This window comes from Salmo trutta, chromosome 3, assembly GCF_901001165.1.
Source record: "Salmo trutta chromosome 3, fSalTru1.1, whole genome shotgun sequence".
NCBI lineage: Eukaryota > Metazoa > Chordata > Actinopteri > Salmoniformes > Salmonidae > Salmo > Salmo trutta.
In genome coordinates this window covers 66,668,343-66,684,503 of record NC_042959.1, presented here as the reverse complement: position 1 = coordinate 66,684,503, position 16,161 = coordinate 66,668,343, and the positions used below count along the sequence as shown (strand labels likewise).

The 16,161-nt window shown below is 42.6% G+C and overlaps 1 pseudogene; it reads left to right on the top strand.

Moving 5' to 3' along the window:
* Window positions 1-16,161, top strand: part of LOC115165859 (serine/threonine-protein kinase Nek11-like) — an 80,763-nt pseudogene that overhangs the window by 49,681 nt on the left and 14,921 nt on the right.

Below are 16,161 nucleotides of genomic sequence, written 5' to 3'. Positions count from 1 at the left end.
TGATGTGGCTAGCACCCTCTCCCCATAACTTAGTCCTGATGTGGCTAGCACCCTCTCCCCATAACTTAGTCCTGATGTGGCTAGCACCCTCTCCCCATAACTTAGTCCTGATGTGGCTAGCACCCTCTCCCCATAACTTAGTCCTGATGTGGCTAGCACCCTCTCCCCATAACTTAGTCCTGATGTGGCTAGCACCCTCTCCCCATAACTTAGTCCTGATGTGGCTAGCTAGCCTCCATGCTACTGTATGGTGTCATTCCATTACTATGAATGGGAACATTCATTGCCACATCTGGGAAGCTTAACTTTCATGAACTCTTATGAGCCTTGTGTTTGTGGAAAGAGAATGAAAAACACAGAATGAAAAACATGTGAAGGTGCATATATCTATATTTTAACATCCCTGACCAACACTGATGTGGCTAACACCCTCTCCCCTTAGTCCTGTTGCAGCTAGCTAGTCTCCATTGACTGTCTGTCTTCACACAGGAGAGAAGACTTGATTGACTGTCTGCATCAATTAATTTAATACATTCAAAATGATTGACAGACTATGAGGGGCGGGCCACACAGCATGGAACACAGCTTTAAACCGTTCTATTCTTAACTTCTGCCTGTTCTAATGCTCTGGTTTGTATTCTGTAGTGGTGGTGCATCTGGGTGGGGATTCAGGAGGGATTACTGTTGAATAATCCTGTGCTGTAGACTGTGGATAAATGTGTCTGTTGTGAGGGCTGGCTCAGGGGGATAAATGTGTCTGTTGTGAGGGCTGGCTCAGGGGGCTCGGGGCATTTTGGAGCATTGTTCATTGGCAAACTTTAGTGTTTGCCTCTTTATCAGTGAGATAATAATTGAATCAGTTTGGCTCCGTTGGCTCTCAGGTTTTTCCTATCCAGAGTTGCACAAAAGCCAACCACTAATCATCATTGAAGAAATCCAAACGAGAACAATGTGAATTCAGAGAGTAATTTTCCTCTGTGGCCGGATGCCAGAGAGGCGCCTTGGCAGGATGAGACTCTATGGTTTTACACAGGGATTCCCAGCTTTGTAGTCCTGGTGTGTGAGGACTTTCATTTAATTTAATTTCAGTCAGTCAGTCAGTCAGTCAGTCACCAACCAACATTCTCATCATCATTGGATTAGCATGATAAATATATTCAAAACATACATTAGCATGGTGGTTATTCCCTCTGCTTGTCCTGGTCATAAATACAACACAAGTGGTTTATACATTTGGTCTTTATAGGTTGATATTAGATTCACTTAAAGATGTACAGTAGGATCTAAATTTGAGCCAGTTTGCTACAGTTGGAAAAGAATCCTGCAGTAACAGGAAATGTGCATTATTATGTGGATTATTATGAATGGACATTTTTTGTAGGGGTTGATACATTTTAAAGTGGAAATGACAAACTTTAGAAGCCTTTTTAAACCTTAAATACACTACAAGTTTGCATTCTCAGTAACAAAAGAGTGATCAAAGACCTACATCTACAATGATAGCACCAGACCTTGCCCAAGGCCACGAGCCTCACTGTGTAGTTAATGAGTGTTAATGTGCTGCGCTGTGCTGTGGGTCCAAACTCCCGTATGCAGCATTATGGAAATGTAATGATCCCACGTTGTTCAGATCAATCTAATCCCTACTAATTGCAGGTTTATTAGACAATACAACACAATACAATGCAACACAATACAATACAATGCAACACAATACAATGTAACACAATATAGTACAATGCAACACAATACAATACACTGCAACATAATACAATACAATGCAACACAATACAATACAAATGCAACACAATACAGTACAATACAATGCAACACAATACAATACAACACAATACAATACAATGCAACACAACACAATACAACACAACACAATACAAAACCTTATGAGACTTGAGACTTCTCTAGCCAGACTGCAAGCTCATTTAGTAACAGAACACCTCTGATAACAAATCCCTGACACAGGATATACTGTACAGATGTAGGATCTTAATTTGAGCCAGTTTGCTACAGCAGGAAAATAATCCTGCAGCCAAAGGAAATGTGAATTATTATGTGGATTTTAATTAATGGACATTTTTGTAGGTGCTGATACATTTTTCGTTAGAGCATATCAAGTCTGACATTTCTAAGTAGAAATTACACACTTTAGAAGCCTTTTTAAAACTCAAATACACTACAAGTTGGCATTTCCTGCTTTGCAGGAAAATTCTCATCAACAAAAGAGTGATCAAATGACGATCCTACATCTGTACATTTGTCAGTATCAGTATTTTAACATTAATATCTTATATATTTAATACCATAACTTGTATTATGGCAAGACCATCTAGGGTTGTTGTCATGACCACAGTCAAATTCCATGTGACCGTTGAGCAGTGGCGTGCATTCATGGATGCCAAGGGAAGCCAGGCTTCCCCAAATAAATAAAAAATGAAAAAACATAAAATAATTCATAATAATTTCATTTATCTTTATTGAAACAGCGCCCCTCTGTCTCTCTATGTGTTGGCCATCTTTCTGATGCTGTCTGGTCCAAATAAGTATGACATTGATGCCGCCCAGGCATTGAAGGCAAGGGAAGCCAGCGAGCATCTGGCCTGCCTTGACAAAAAAAGTATAACAAAAATTTGCCAATCAGCGTTGAGCTAAACTGAGCGAGCTCAAATGTGAATGGTCCTGGCGCACCAAAAGGACAGCTTGGATTTGGCGTCACTCCTATGAAATCCCATTGAGAGTATAAATCATTGACAGAAAATCTTGAACTGTTGCATCTCGTTGTGTTGTTGTCCTCTGATGGCTAGCTAGCCAGCTAGCTATAATTGGCCCTTTCCTAAATTAGTCATGGACTGAGATAGGCCTGGGCAAAATGGCCAAAACATTATATCACGTTATTTAAAAAAAGAATGCCGGTATTTTATGTTTTTTAATAATAAAAGTTCTAAATTAGCTTTATGAGTGGTGCGTGACCCTAACACATACATCCTAAGTGATTTCAATGGGTCTTTCTCCATTCTGATTGTTTTATACTGTTCAATTCAACTTCAACCCCCAAAAATGTCATCATTGTCATACATTTCTGCATTTGAGATCATTTCTACACTGCCACGTAGGGCTGCACGATATGGGCAAGCAATCAGGGCCTTCTTTTTAACCAAATGTTGCGATTTGACTTGCGATTTAGAGTAAAACACTTGGGTTAACTGTTGGAATCATGGAAATATAATGTCTATTGAAATTCTATAGTTGGAATATAAAAGTGAGCAACGAATGAAAATGCAGGGGAGGAGTTATTGTGACAGGGTAGGAAGTAATGTGTTTCCTAGGGGACCTATTATCTTTGGCTACATTGAATTTTTTCTCTTAGCTACTTCATGTAGCTAACATATTCTTGCTTTGCGTTTACCTCTTTAATTTAGAAGACACTGTTGCTGATTTAGGTCTACACCATCACTGGTATTATCAGGCTGTATAGCTAATTACGCTTGCTCTTACTCAGTACATTTATTAGCTAGCTAGAGATTAGCGGCTAACAAGATTTAGGAACAACTTGCTAAGAAAAGACAAACTAGCTGTTTGCAGATGTAAGAAACACAAGCTAATAGTGTAATTATAGAATGCTACTAGATTTATATTGAGAAGCAAAGTGAGAACTGCATCGTTGTTGTCAACATTGTTGCGTTTGCTGCATTGACCATGCAGTCTGTACGTGTCTCGTGGACAAGGAAAAACAAATGTGCTCCTTAAGTGACGGGGCGGGGCTAGGTCTGCGTGGAAAGCCTTATGGAGAGAGTGGAGAGAGATGACTCAAGTAGCGAAGTAAACTATAAAAATGGACGTTACACACTGCGTATCACATTTCAACAAACCAAACATTCAAATACCGTTATAGAAGTTAGAGTAAAAACCCAAACAGGTCCGTGCATCAATACCTGTATATCGCAAAAAACTATACTGCCCAGCCCTACACAGATAAGGATTTGGAGTTGTGCTTTTACTTAATTATCCGTACCTGCCAATGATTATAATGGTGATTCTGATCCAACCATTAATTAATACATTGTTGTGCCCCTGGCCAATGAACTTCTTAGGGCTAGGCCCCTTTCTTCTCCAATTCCTGTCTGAATGACATACCCGAAGTAAACTGCCTGTAGCTCAGGCCCTGAGGCCAGGATATGTATATAATTGGTACCATTGGAAAGAAAACACTTTGAAGTTTGTAGAAATGTTAAAATAATGTAGGAGAATATAACACAATAGATGTGGTAGGAGAAAATACAAAGAAAAACCAACCGATTGTCTTTGAGAGAGAGACCATCCTCTTAGAAATGCAAGAGAAAGGTCATATTGAAAATTAGCTCCCTGGATGCAATTCTTATGGCTTCCACAGGGTGTCAGCAGTCTATGTTCAAGGCTTCCGGCTTGTAACTTCAAAAACGAATAAGAAATATCAGCGTTAGGAGAGGGACACAGTCTTGGAAATTTGTGTTTGCCGCGCCATGAAGACATTACGCACCTGCTAAAATCGGTTACCTATTGAACATCCACCTCACTGGGCAGACAGCAGAGTGATGGGCCCCTCTCCCACAGCTACACCAGGCTGATGTGATGTCCATATTGATGTGCACCTATAGATCGATGGATAGGACAACAAGAGGGTGGATGGATAGAGAGGCCACAGGCAGACAATGCTGAGTGTATTGAACATTTTAAAGTTTGCCGTTGCCAGAATGTGCAGGGATGGAAATGAAGTTAGCCCGCTGTATACAGTGTACAGTGTTGTAGTTTCTGTTTCACAAGTTAGGCTTTTTATGAGATAATTAACATAATTGTTCAGAGTTAATAAATACTTTTCAGTTTATCGTCACTTTAAAGCTATTCAAAGAAATCAAATCAAATGTGAAGTCAGGTGAAAGGAGAGGTTCTCATACTCACTCAGTCATGCGCTGAATCCTTGTCTCAGCCATGCTGCTGTTTATGACTGGAGGCCCCATGGGGACACACTGACCCTCTTCTGGCACTGCTTCAGCCACTGTAGAGGTAATTGTGATTATTGGGGGCACGCAAGGGCAATTCATTCATTAACAATACAACAAAATGTAAGGCTTAAACTGATATTTTCGTATTTACATAATTTCATAATTTTGTGAGCAATCTTCTAATCTTTTTTAATATGCTCAAATTTAGTATAAAATCAAAGCAAATTCTAATAAAGGAGCTCCTTGGTCTGTGACAATCACTTCCTACATGACAAAATATAGAAACAAAACAACAATGATCTCTGTTAGTTCAAGAGTATCCATCACAACCTCGCATCACACACACACACCACATCTTTTCTCAACGACTGTGGGATTGTAGTATCTATAGTATCTCTGCCCTTGTCTATCTAATCACAGTAAATCATGCTGTGTGTCATCTTGTCTCCACTGAGATTAAATACTGCCAGAGTGCAGGGAGAGTTGTTGGTACCATTGCCATTTAGCTTGGGTTGTTTTGAGTTATTAAAAAGTAGATTTATGTAAAGAGAGCAGAGGAAGTGCATCCAAATCTTTTATTTGGTGTCATCAATTACACACCCACCCACCCACCCACACAGAGAGAGAGAGAGACAGAGAGAGACACTCTGTGCTGTAGATGTCCCAGCCAGTGTCTTTCACCTAAAACAGAGTGATAGGTGAGAGAAGAAGACATCAACACAACACATGGTCACTTTTAGAGAAATACACAATTGATTTACATTCAGGTAAAGTAGTAACTTGATTTATTTAGCATTTTGTTTTATTATCTGTACTGGAAAAAGAGGAAAAAGTCCTTACACACTTCCGGTCAGATGCAAATGTATTTTAATAGTAGCTGAGCTTTCGTTCAGTCGAGATTCATCTGAGCCTCCAGCACTTTCACTAATCAGTTTTGGGTGTGTGGTTATTCTATTCGTTATTTACATGAAAGTTTGATTATCATTGTCACCAAGGCAGTACTTACTGCGGCCCTTCCACAGTGGGTTGGAAGAAAGTTTCTCATTGTATGTTTCCAGACTTATCTAGGCCAATATTAAATAAAAGCAGCTGCTGAGAGTATAGCTTCACCACAGGTGAGCAGGCAGAGAGACTGTGTCTAGGAGCTGCCAGTATCTGACATGAGGTTCCACGGTTCACTGGGCCAGCTAAGAGTGTGTGTGTGTGTGTGTGTGTGTGTGTGTGTGTGTGTGTGTGTGTGTGTGTGTGTGTGTGTGTGTGTGTGTGTGTGTGCGCACGCTGTGAGTGACACGGGAGATGGCACAAGAAAGAGTGTGTGTTCGTGTGTGAATCGGAGTAGGTCATTATTTGTAAGAAGAGAGAAATAATGGGAGGGATAGAATACATGGATAAACATGCATTCCTTTCCATTCTCTGTGGATTAAACAGGCATTCACTTACATTATCTGTCGATTAAACATGCATTAATATACATTATCTGTGGATTAAACATGCATTCCTTTCCATTCTCTGTGGATTAAACAGGCATTCATTTACATTCTCTGTGGTTTAAGCATGCATTAATTTACATTCTCTGTGGATTAAACAGGCATTCATTTACATTCTCTGTGGATTACACATGCATTCCTTTCTGTTCTCTATGGATTAAGCATGCATTAATTTACATTCTCTGTGGATTAAGCATGCATTAATTTCCATTCTCTGTGGAATAAAAATGCATTAATTTCCATTTTCTGTGGATTAAACATGCATTCCTTTCCATTCTCTGTGGATTAAACATGCATTCATTTACATTGTCTGTGGATTAAACATGCATTAATTTACATTCTCTGTGGATTAAACATGCATTCCTTTCCATTCTCTGTGGATTAAACATGAATTAATTTTCATTCTCTGTGGATTAAACAGGTATTAATTTACATTCTCTGTGGATTACACATGCATTCCTTTCCATTCTCTATGGATTAAACATGCATTCCTTTCCATTCTCTGTGGATTAAACATGAATTAATTTTCATTCTCTGTGGATTAAACAGGTATTAATTTACATTCTCTGTGGATTACACATGCATTCCTTTCCATTCTCTATGGATTAAACATGCATTCCTTTCCATTCTCTGTGGATTAAACAGGCATTCATTTTCATTCTCTGTGGATTAAACATGTATTCCTTTCCATTCTATAGCCTCTATGGCAATGTGTTGTGTGCATGGAGAATAGTATTTTCCTATCCACCAGACCACTGTTGCTCTCCACTCCCTTCCCTGTTTAAGTAAACACCATGGAGGGATACATAGAGCGTAGGACTTCAGCACAACCTGTTAGAGAGAACACCAAGCCCACCTGTCAGAGCCCAAAATATGCAGATGAACACATCAACCTAAGAGGACAGCAACAGTTAAGCAATAAGGCCAGAGGGGGTGTTGTATATGGCCAATATACCACGGCTAAGGGCTGTTCTTAGGCAATGCGGAGTGCCTGGATACAGCCATGGTATATTGGCCATATACCACAAACCCCTGAGGTGCCTTATTGCTATTATAAACTGGTTACAAACGTAATTAGAACAGTAAAAATAAATGTTTTGTCATACCCGTGGTATAATATTCACCATTACAATATCAACTGAGTACAGTTGAATATACTGGAATTTTAGCTTGTTTTTGGCTGTGTTTTTTTAGCTAGTTTTCCTAGCGCTTGGACACACAGAGATAACTAGTCTGTCTGTTGTTAGTGACAGAACAGACTAGTCTGGCGCTTGGACACACAGAGATAACTAGTCTGTCTGTTGTTAGTGACAGAACAGACTAGTCTGGCGCTTGGACACACAGAGATAACTAGTCTGTCTGTTGTTAGTGACAGAACAGACAGTAGTCTGGTGCTTGGACACACAGAGATAACTAGTCTGTCTGTTGTTAGTGACAGAACAGACAGTAGTCTGGTGCTTGGACACACAGAGATAACTAGTCTGTCTGTTGTTAGTGACAGAACAGACAGTAGTCTGGTGCTTGGACACACAGAGATAACTAGTCTGTCTGTTGTTAGTGACAGAACAGACTAGTCTGGTGCTTGGACACACAGAGATAACTAGTCTGTCTGTTGTTAGTGACAGAACAGACAGTAGTCTGGTGCTTGGACACACAGAGATAACTAGTCTGTCTGTTGTTAGTGACAGAACAGACTAGTCTGGTGCTTGGACACACAGAGATAACTAGTCTGTCTGTTGTTAGTGACAGAACAGACAGTAGTCTGGTGCTTGGACACACAGAGATAACTAGTCTGTCTGTTGTTAGTGACAGAACAGACTAGTCTGGTGCTTGGACACACAGAGATAACTAGTCTGTCTGTTGTTAGTGACAGAACAGACTAGTCTGGTGCTTGGACACACAGAGATAACTAGTCTGTCTGTTGTTAGTGACAGAACAGACAGTAGTCTGGTGCTTGGACACAGAGATAACTAGTCTGTCTGTTGTTAGTGACAGAACAGACAGTAGTCTGGTGCTTGGACACACAGAGATAACTAGTCTGTCTGTTGTTAGTGACAGAACAGACTAGTCTGGTGCTTGGACACACAGAGATAACTAGTCTGTCTGTTGTTAGTGACAGAACAGACTAGTCTGGTGCTTGGACACACAGAGATAACTAGTCTGTCTGTTGTTAGTGACAGAACAGACAGTAGTCTGGTGCTTGGACACACAGAGATAACTAGTCTGTCTGTTGTTAGTGACAGAACAGACTAGTCTGCCGCTTGGACACACAGAGATAACTAGTCTGTCTGTTGTTAGTGACAGAACAGACAGTAGTCTGGTGCTTGGACACACAGAGATAACTAGTCTGTTGTTAGTGACAGAACAGACAGTAGTCTGGCGCTTGGACACACAGAGATAACTAGTCTGTCTGTTGTTAGTGACAGAACAGACAGTAGCCTGGTGCTTGGACACACAGAGATAACTAGTCTGTCTGTTGTTAGTGACAGAACAGACTAGTCTGGTGCTTGGACACACAGAGATAACTAGTCTGTCTGTTGTTAGTGACAGAACAGACAGTAGTCTGGTGCTTGGACACACAGAGATAACTAGTCTGTCTGTTGTTAGTGACAGAACAGACTAGTCTGGTGCTTGGACACACAGAGATAACTAGTCTGTCTGTTGTTAGTGACAGAACAGACAGTAGTCTGGTGCTTGGACACACAGAGATAACTAGTCTGTCTGTTGTTAGTGACAGAACAGACAGTAGTCTGGTGCTTGGACACACAGAGATAACTAGTCTGTCTGTTGTTAGTGACAGAACAGACAGTAGTCTGGTGCTTGGACACACAGAGATAACTAGTCTGTCTGTTGTTAGTGACAGAACAGACTAGTCTGGTGCTTGGACACACAGAGATAACTAGTCTGTCTGTTGTTAGTGACAGAACAGACAGTAGTCTGGTGCTTGGACACACAGGGATAACTAGTCTGTCTGTTGTTAGTGACAGAACAGACAGTAGTCTGGTGCTTGGACACACAGAGATAACTAGTCTGTCTGTTGTTAGTGACAGAACAGACAGTAGTCTGGTGCTTGGACACACAGAGATAACTAGTCTGTCTGTTGTTAGTGACAGAACAGACTAGTCTGGTGCTTGGACACACAGAGATAACTAGTCTGTCTGTTGTTAGTGACAGAACAGACAGTAGTCTGGTGCTTGGACACACAGAGATAACTAGTCTGTCTGTTGTTAGTGACAGAACAGACAGTAGTCTGGCGCTTGGACACACAGAGATAACTAGTCTGTCTGTTGTTAGTGACAGAACAGACAGTAGTCTGGCGCTTGGACACACAGAGATAACTAGTCTGTCTGTTGTTAGTGACAGAACAGACAGTAGTCTGGCGCTTGGACACACAGGAGTAACTTCAGCAATTTCTTCAAATATCAAATGGAGAACTTGAAAATAGAGGCAAAATTAGTGCTTTTTTTACTTGTTTAGAAAGAAGGGAACTTGACAGGAAATGCATTGAATGGTGTTGTGGTGAGCATGCTGGACGGTGAGAGAGGAGGATTTACACCTACCTATAGAACACACAACATCTACGTGTTCAACACATCAGGAGGAAGAAGCCTAATAAGGTATAGAGAGGATGCAATGCACGGAAAACATCCAAGCCCTATCCAGACATCCATATGAAGGTAAGCACAGTACATCTGATATAGCTACTCTAGCAGCGGTAAATAGCAGCACAGTGAAAGACCTGATCAATGCTCCAACCAGACATGCTCTCAGCCCACCACAGGCCTTCCAGTACAGTTAATGTGAGAGTGTGTTCACGGTGTGGAAACCCATCAATATCCTTAACATCGGTAGGCTGCAGCTACATCAATTACCACTGCAGAGCACTTGTAACCTGGTTCCTCACTACTCTGCTACCATTAGGACAAGTCCATCGACCCCCTGCATGGTGTGTTTGTGCGCACCTGTGTGTCTTCTAACTCACCGCTGAGCTCTCCTTCCAGAACCTGCTCCATGTGTCTCATCATGGCCTCCAGGTCGCTGTCCTGAGGAACAGCAAAGGTCAGAGTTCACACTCAGTTATGGTTTATTATATTTACAGCTGTTTAACTTGGCATTTCGATGTAAATGACATGGTCAAACGGTCATCATAATACATGTGCTGGAGTATCCTGAGTATTTTTCACCGGTATAAAACAAACCTAGAGAATCATTTGAGCAGGTGTCCAAACAGTCCAACTACACACAGAGAGGTAGTGGATCTCAGGAGATGGAGGTCAGTGAGCTGAGCTGTACAACAACAACAAGCACACAGCATCTCTCTCAGGGATTCCCCCGACCCTGTCAATTATGTCAGGTAGGGGTTCCGATCCCCTCCCCCTAGAGACAGCAACAGCCAATCACACTGTCTGTATAGACTTCACATCCCAGCATCCCCCTCACTCCGTGGCCCCCAGGGCACCACACCACCACGGCACCGCTGCTGAGGAGAAATGCAAACATCAGCCACGAGACATCTTTCAGCTGTCAGATTGTCAGAAGGAGCTCCTCTCCGTAGCGTCACATGACAACTTCTCCATTGATGAGGCTCCAAGGGGCCAGGAAACAGCAGCTGCTGCATGGCCTCAGTGTGTGTTAGACCCTGGCTGGACTCTCCTGGGTACAGCAGTGTGATGTGTGCCACATCCATGTGACAAAGGAGGGGAAAGAGGGAGTCCCCCCCGTTACCCTGCGTTACTGTCATCCAACAGGACGGCGTGGAGAGCCTAATGTCGTAGGGCAAGCTACAAGGAGCTGGAGAAGATGAGTGAGTATTTAGATGAAGCCACACTGGCACCATCTCAGAGGTGAGGTGAAGCGTGCAGTGCCCTACTATAGAACTAATGAATCTGTGGGAAATGTGTCTTCATCTAGGAGGACAAACCTGTACAAGCAGGAAGTGCATCGTTAATAAGAGAGAACTAGTCTAAACCGTCTCTCCTCCACTGGATTCACTCTGACACCAGCACAGCTGAAAGTCTACATCCAACTACCTGCCATCCTTATCCCTGGCAACACACTCATTTACCAACTCCCAAAGCTGAATTCTTATTTTTTAGTTGCTCGCTTTGTTCTTTTCTACCTTTCTCCTTTCTCCTGTCCTTTCTCCCATCAGTGACAACGTTTTAATCTAGCTTGGCCTTCCTTCTCTCATGGTGCAGTGGGAAGAGATTGGTTTGCAGCCTTGACATATCCCCTCATGTGTGTGTCAGGGGAAAGAAGGAAGGAGGAAATATATTTTTTCTCTGCAGGGGGGGTAGAATGCTGAATGCAAATCACTGCATTAATAAATTAAGAATGAACTAGCTTCTCTCGGTTTGATACAGTCAATGCAGGTATTATGTAATCAGATGGGATGATAAATAACTAGCAAGAAGTCAGTCTACTAGCGCGAGTTAACAGTACTTGCCGTCTCTCTGTCTCTCTCTGTGTCTCTCTGTCTCTCTCTGTGTCTCTGTGTCTCTTTGTCTCTTTGTCTCTCTGTCTCTGTGTCTCTCTATATTTCTGTGCCAGCTCCCATGTCACTCACATTGCACACACACCCACACCCACACAGCCTCTCCCCTGCTCCCTAGCACCATGCTCTGTTTGTCTCCCTTCCTCTGCTCTGGTTAATAAAGTACCAACAAAATAGCTTTTCTACTACTTCCCTCACTCGGACCGGACCTGGTGTGGACCCGGGTGAACGTTTTAAAAATTAATTGTGTCCAGCTGGGAAAGCCCCGAGTCCATTTCAAAACGGGACCTCTAAGTCCCATCAGCATTTATTCTCATTATTCAGATTATGCAAATTCAAATCATGAAGTGTTTAATGTGATGTGACTTTTGATTTAATTTGCATTGATGTCAGAGTGATTAGAGGGACAATAGAGCGCTGAGTACCAGACCATTCATTAGCAACCTGACAGCCGTTAGTGAGTTGGCTACCACCAATGCATCAGCACCATTCATGTAGGCTTACAGAGCGCAGAATAGGAGGAGAGAGGAGACTGCCGTGACTCAGTGGCAGTAGTGGTGCATGGGTAAAATCACTGGGGAAGCCCACACCCTCAAAAAGATCCATATTACAACCTATGTGTTGTGATAATTGCGTTGTTTGCTCTATAACCTGCTAGTTCACATGCCTTGCCACAGTGATATACAGGCCTAAAGGCCGAGACAATAAGAAGACACAGTGGCAGAATAAATTCAACCACACCTTTGTTTCATCACAAAACTAGAGAGCAACCTCTGTCTAGTGAAATCCACAAAGCATATTGCATGTACAGTAACAGACAGTTACATGACCTACTGCATGGTAAAGCAAGTTAATGTTCCGGACATTTTCGGACCACTAAACAACTATTGATTTAGAACCACAGAGAGTTACTGCAAGTCGCAAAGAAAACAGGAGCCTCCACTGTTCCAGCACCATTTCAACATCATCAAATCACCTCTGCTTAGTCTAATACAGTGACAACTAAAAGATACCAAAAACTATTTAGGACAATCAATGTAAGCTAAATATGATGTGGCTGTCCATGGTTCTGATTTGTGTGTGTGTGCGTTCATGCAAGTAGAAAAACATGTTGACTCACCCTACTTGTAGAGAAACGTCAATGCCATCCTTGTCACGTCCTGACCAGTAAAAGGGGTCATTTGTCATTGTAGTATGGTCAGGGCGTGGCAGGGGGTGTTGTTTTGTGTGTTTTGGGGTTGGTTTGTTTAGAGGGGATTGGTTCTAGTTTTCATTTTCTATGTTCTTTTTCTATGTGTGGCCGAGTATGGTTTCCAATCAGAGGCAGGTGTCTTTCGTTGTCTCTGATTGGAAGCCATACTTAGGCAGCCCTTTTTCCCTTTGGATTTGAGGGTGGTTGTTTTCTGTATAGCCTATGTGCCTTACGGAACTGTTTGGTCGTTTGTTTATTTTGTTTGAGTGTTCTCTCTGATAAAGTAAGAAGATGAGCACTATACCCGCTGCGCCTTGGTCTGTCCCTTACGACGCTTATGACAATCCTCCTCTCTTTCATGTTGATGAAATGGTCTATGGCTAAAATGCTGGCTCGCTAGCCTAATTTCTATTCATGGGCAAAGTTAGCTAGTTAAAACTTCTCAGGGCTAGGTGTCCCGCTTGCTTCCGGTGAAACTGGAGGGCGCGCAATTCAAATAAAGAGTCATAAATATTATGGATTTTGAAGATTTATGTACATATAAGTGTCTTATATCGGCAGAAAGCTTAAATTCTTGTTAATCTAACTGCACTGTCCGATTTACAGTAGCTATTACAGCTAATACATGCCATGCAATTGTTTGATGATGGTGCCCCATATCAAAATATTTTTCCACCGGCACTTACTTTTTAAAAATCTTCCTCTGATTTGTCATCCAAAGGGTCCCAGCTATAACATGGAGTGTCGTTTTGTTAGATAAAATCCTTATTTATATCACAAAAAGTCTGTTTAGTTGGCGCTGTCGATTTGAGTAAGCCACTCGTTCATCTTGCAAAGAAAGGAATCCGAAAATCTACCCCTAAACTTTGTTTCAACAAGTCAAAATACGTTTCTATTTACTCCTCAGATACCCTAAAATGTAATCAAACTATAATATTTATTTTGGAAAGAAGTATGCGTGATAGGGTGAGAAGGGGAGTGGCAGGGCCTGACGATGCTGCTGGCCCAGGGGCCCAAACCTCACCTGTATTCCACAACACTACTCTCCTGTACAGACAGCTCTCTGGACTACAGGAGAGAGAGAGAGAGAAGAAAGATACACTGATCAATATTGGTCACACATAGACAAAGTCCAAAAGTCACTGTGACCAGCTTGGGTGCAATTGAAGTGATGGGGTTTGGAGTTTGGGCTAAGTGAAGCTGCAGGGGGCTGTTAGCTGGAAAACACAGCCCCACTCGTCAAGCAGTACACACTTTCCTTTTCATACAGCGACAATAGTCTTCACACACAGTGTGAGTTTTCAGCTCCATGCTCCCATGATGAGACTGGTCCTGGTGTATTAATAACAGAAGCCCAATTCCTGTGGGAGAGAGAATTAGACCCTGTCAGATCCCTCACAGCTGCCGCTTCATAAAGGCCCAGGAATAAGAGGGGGGATGGAGGGAGCGAGGATGAAGGGAGGGGAAGGAGGGAGGACAGGAGAACAGGTAGCAATTTACAGCAGCAGCATCTCTTACCATGGCTCTCTTGGCTCCAGGATGTTTGATTGTACCTCTCATCTAAACGCCAGGCTTAAGCCCACTGTGTGTGACTCTGTGTACATGAGAACCTTCGGGAACCTGCTCAAAGCAAACCCTCCTCAATCTAATGTTCTGTTCATCATTGGAACAATCCTATTATGGTGTTATGGGAAATGTTTATACCTATCAAGTCAATGCACTAGCACAGTAAGCTAATAAAACGTTTTGCAATTTACAACAACAGATAGCTGGGTTGTCATGAGCTGCCATGGCCTGTTATGACAGCATTATGTTGTGATAGATATTCAGTAAGAGGCCTTTATTACGGTGAAGGGAATCCATCAGGCTCACCGTTTTAGAGTTCCTCTGTCTGTTGTTAAGTGCTGCAGAAGGGGGCCATTTCTTGATTGCTGAATAGAGAGGTAAGCTTTGATGCTGATGCAAGAGTTTATGTTGGGTTGTTTTGGTGGAGGAGGAGGAGGGATGCTGATTAGTGCCACTTACTGTGTGTGTTAGAGAGAGAGAGAACGAGAGGGAGAGAACGAGGGAGCGAGAGAAAGAAAGAGAAACAGAGAACGAGAACAAAAGAAAGGGAGAGTGTGCATCATTGACTGACAGCTGTCATAAACACATGCACATGCACACACACCATTAGTCACATTTTTGAGGGCTGTTCACTTTCAGATATGTACCACATTTGTTAAACATGTACTGTGTGACTTATAATGTTAAGAAGGATGGCTAACTGGAATTTCGTCTGTTGCTGCAGACTTAATTATTTATTTTTTTGTACCATTCAATATTTGGGCTCCGGTTTTTGTTATTCGTCATAGTCAACATTTTGTATATTTAATTTTGTGTATGGAAAAAACATTATCTCTGTAGAGAGGAAATGGGTTCCCGCTGGTTTACAAATGTAGGAGCCAAAGTTGTCTCAATGTAGGGACTTCAATCTGTAAAGGTCAACTGAAGATGAGGAGTGGGAGGAGAGGAGGAGCGAGGAGGAGAGAGAGGGAGAAGGAGATGGTGGAAAGAGGAGGAGCGAGGAGGAGAGAGGGAGAAGGAGATGGTGGAAAGAGGAGGAGCGAGGAGGAGAGAGAGGGAGAAGGAGATAGTGGAAAGAGGAGGAGCGAGGAGGAGAGAGGGAGAAGGAGATGGTGGAAAGAGGAGGAGCGCGGAGGAGAGAGAGGGAGAAGGAGATGGTGGAAAGAGGAGGAGCGAGGAGGAGAGAGAGGGAGAAGGTGGAAAGAGGAGGAGCGAGGAGGAGAGAGAGGGAGAAGGAGATGGTGGAAAGAGGAGGAGCGAGGAGGAGAGAGAGGGAGAAGGAGATGGTGGAAAGAGGAGGAGCGCAGAGGAGAGAGAGGGAGAAGGAGAAGGTGGAAAGAGGAGGAGCGAGGAGGAGAGAGAGGGAGAAGGTGGAAAGAGGAGGAGCGAGGAGGAGAGAGAGGGAGAAGGAGATGGTGGAAAGAGGAG